Source organism: Quercus lobata, chromosome 6 (assembly GCF_001633185.2).
Source record: "Quercus lobata isolate SW786 chromosome 6, ValleyOak3.0 Primary Assembly, whole genome shotgun sequence".
Taxonomy (NCBI): domain Eukaryota; kingdom Viridiplantae; phylum Streptophyta; class Magnoliopsida; order Fagales; family Fagaceae; genus Quercus; species Quercus lobata.
Window position 1 is genome coordinate 38,652,855 of NC_044909.1, and position 3,712 is coordinate 38,656,566.

Sequence of the window (3,712 nt, forward strand, 5' to 3'; positions counted from 1 at the left end):
ATAATATTATGGATCATGCAGTATGAGATAATAATATAGCCAAATATAACTATTAGAGAAAGAAAATGACAAAACATACCAGATATTTATGAAAAGGAGATTGCAATTATGAAATCTGCAAAAAATGTAGAACCCAACTAATTGAGGAGGGAATTTAAGAAGATAGAATAGCCACCAATCTTGACACAGAATCAATTCTGAGGCACAAGAAATTAAGACATGCTTATTCACCTTCCTTGTGTAATAATAAGAAGGACAAAAAAATTTCTAATGTAGGTTGTACACCATATGATATATTTCAGATGCCACTGGCTGCAAAAGTGAAAATAGCCACAACAAATACAAAGTAGATTAATAATATAAAAATAAATCATCAGTGTAACATGTTCACTAGTCACTAGACTAATTTAGCAGTAAATTATACTAGCAGGATAACATGGCAAAGCAAAATTGTACACTATCACAGTTTGACCCTTATGATTAATTGCCCAGAAACAGTATGTTTCAGGCTACTTTTAGAATTTGACTCGAGTATGTGATACCATCTGCACCTCATGGTTGCATAAGCAATGGTCTGGCAAAATTGTGATAGCCTTAAGTGTATGTAATGCTCTTGGATCTCCCACCTTTCTCAAGCAGGAGGATATAAGAAGTTATATTCCATATGCACACTTAAAAGACAGGAAAGTGGCAGTGTGAGTGTTTCAATCTAGATACCAGAGTGTCATAGTTTTTTGCCCGAAATCAAAACATCCCTTGTTCTTGAAGAGGAATGGATTTCTTCTGTAACACATGAATTACATCTAGCCAAGAATAGAACAATATTCTAGTGAATAGGCGAACCCAGTGTAATAAATAGCACAATATAACAAAAATGAAACAAATTGATGGAACATACGGGCAAGAAAGAATGCTAGTGAAAATAAGCTGCTCTTTCCCATGTCCATTAGCAAAGACCCATTGCAACGGTTGCATCCCAAACACATCCAGACAAAGTTTTTCATATATTAAAAAAAAAAAAAAAAAAAAAAAATAGAGGGTCCAGTCCTCTAACTATTCATGAGAAGTGCATTACCTAAATACTGGCTGGCAACATATGACTTGCGCACAATCTGCTAACTAATTGATTTACTTCATAGAAACCCTCTCATTCAAACTACTAAAGCTTAGTTCTATCATGCCCTCCATCCCACTGGCGTCGACGAGCCCTCCTTTTCCTCCCATCAATTTTCTCCTTGACATTTTCTTCCAAGTCCCTCTCTCCTAGCCGTTCATACATCTTGAAATTGATCTGTCTATCTGCAGCCATTTTCCTAACCTTCTCTGCTATCTCAGCCGCAATCTCTCTGTTATAAAGTTTCCTTAAACCACACACGAGTTTAGCAAAAGTATCTGCCTGTGGCATTACATCCGCATCCATCATTTCCAGACAGTATGAACAAGCCTCCTTCACGTGCCCATTCCTAAAGAGCGCATGAATCCAAATTGTCCATGCAAACGCATAAAGCTCACACCCTTTACTCCTGATGCAACTCCATACATCTTCAGCCATCTCAAGCTTCCCGGCGTTTAATAGAGAATTCAGGTACTCCTTCAAGGTACCATAATGACGAGCAGATAGAAGACCTCTCCCAACCATTTCTTTGAAGTGCTCACAAGCTTCAAGCAGACAATCTTGCCCAATAAACCCATGAATCATTATGAGAAAGGTGTCTAGCCCTGGACTAAGTCCACTTCCCTCCATTTCATTCCAAAGCCGAACGCCTTCCTTAACCTCTCCCAACTTGCAAGCTAACCTAATCACTGTATTGTAAGTACTAAGATCAGGAATGCAACCAATCTTCCGCATCCCCTCCACGAGCTCCATACACTCTTCTAGCTGTTCCTTCTTCTCATGAGCCAACATGATGTGCATAAAAGTTGTCTGATTCGGAGTATGTCCTTGCTGTATCATAGCATCCAAAAGTTCATAACCCTTATCAATCTTCCCCCACTTGCAAAAACCACTTATCAATGAAGTGTAGGTTTTCGTTGAGATGCAGTGAAGTGGCTGTGAAGCTGATGTTGTGACCTACACTTCATTGATAAGGCACTTAATCAAAATAGTATACGAAGTTGCATTTGGCTCACAGCCCTTCCTCCTCATCTCCTTCAAAACATCAAAGGCATCACTCATCTTCCCTAATTGAGCATACCCACTAAGCAAATTGTTATAAACCACAATGTCGGGCTCAAACCCTGCCTCCCTCATCTGCACCAACACAAACTTGGCTTCTATAAGCTGCCCTTCTTTACACCAACCATACAACAACGATGTAAAATGTTTAAGCGTAGGTGTAAACTGAACCCTCATATCCTTAAATAACAATGCAGCTTCCTTAACACAGCCATTCTTACACAAAGCATCTAACAAACACCCAAACCACATACTCATCAGGCTCACAACCATACTTTGGCATCTCATACAATACTTGAATGGCTTTCTTAACCATTCTATCCGAGGTGAAGCGCCTCATCAGAACAACAAACACTTGTGGGGATATAAACTGGGGATTATCCCTCCTCATCTCTTCAATCAGTGCCCAAACAGCACCAAATTGCCTCATTTTCCCTAAAATCTTAATCATAGATTTGTAAACCTCATAGCTATGCCTATAAGGCTATAACCGGGCTGTTCGGAAGCCCAAATGAAAAAACTATACCCCAGGTTCCCAGCATCGCCGCAGCGATCCAATACACGTTCGGTTAAACCAGAACGCATAACAACACCAGATTGTTGCAAAGCGAGTTCCAATTTGGGAACGCTTGAGTGGAATTTCTTTAAAACTCTGTATACCTTTTCGACATTTGAGAGGTATGGATTTGAGGGATTTTGTCTTTATGTGTTTCGACATTTGAAGTTGTGTGAAGGAGGAGGAAATGAGTGTTTTGTGTCTGTTTGTTGAACAGAGTGGCGTGTTTGCTGAAGAAAGTCGTGGTTTTTGAAAACACTCTGCATTTCGAGGCCCTGTCTAACATTTATATATAGAGAGAGAGAAGGAATGATACGAAATGGAAAACTAGCCATAATTTCCCAATTATCTAGTTAGTAGTTCTGGTTTCTAAACTATATTTTTTACTAGTATCTCGAGTCTATGATACTCGATTTTGGCTTATAAATCAAGCATCAAAGACTTGATTTCTATGCTCTAATTACTTCCGATGTGGCGACATATTTTTCCACGTGACGACCACATGGAAATCGAGTCTCTAAGACTCGATTTATAACTCTTATAACTTTACACTCACATCAGAGAGAGAGAGAAAAAAAAAAAAAAACCAGAAACAGAGGAGAACCCAGAACCACCGTGCGCGACCCAGGCCGCAGCGCGCGACCCAAGTAGCGCACGACCCAAGTTGCGCATGGCCCAGGCAGCGCACGACCCAGGCCACGCGTGGCCCAGGCAGCGCGCGACCCAGGGCGAGATCTGATCTGATCTAAGTCTCTAGCTTTCTCCGCCCAGGCCGAGATCTGATGAGTCTCTAGCTTTCTCCCTCTAATTGTTGTGTTTCTGGATTTCTTAAATTTTTTTTTGGGTATTTCGGCTTGTATAAGAGACTTAGAATTTTTTTTAAATTTTTTGGTTTATAAATCGAGCCTTAGAGACTCGATTTCCACGTAGGAAAAATATGCCACATCAGACCATGAAAATCGAGTTTTTAAGACTCGATT

General features: G+C 40.1%; 1 pseudogene; it reads right to left on the reverse strand.

The window, feature by feature from the left end:
* Nucleotides 1-1,080: 1,080 nt before the first annotated feature.
* Nucleotides 1,081-3,213, reverse strand: LOC115950253 (annotated as a pseudogene).
* Nucleotides 3,214-3,712: the final 499 nt, after the last annotated feature.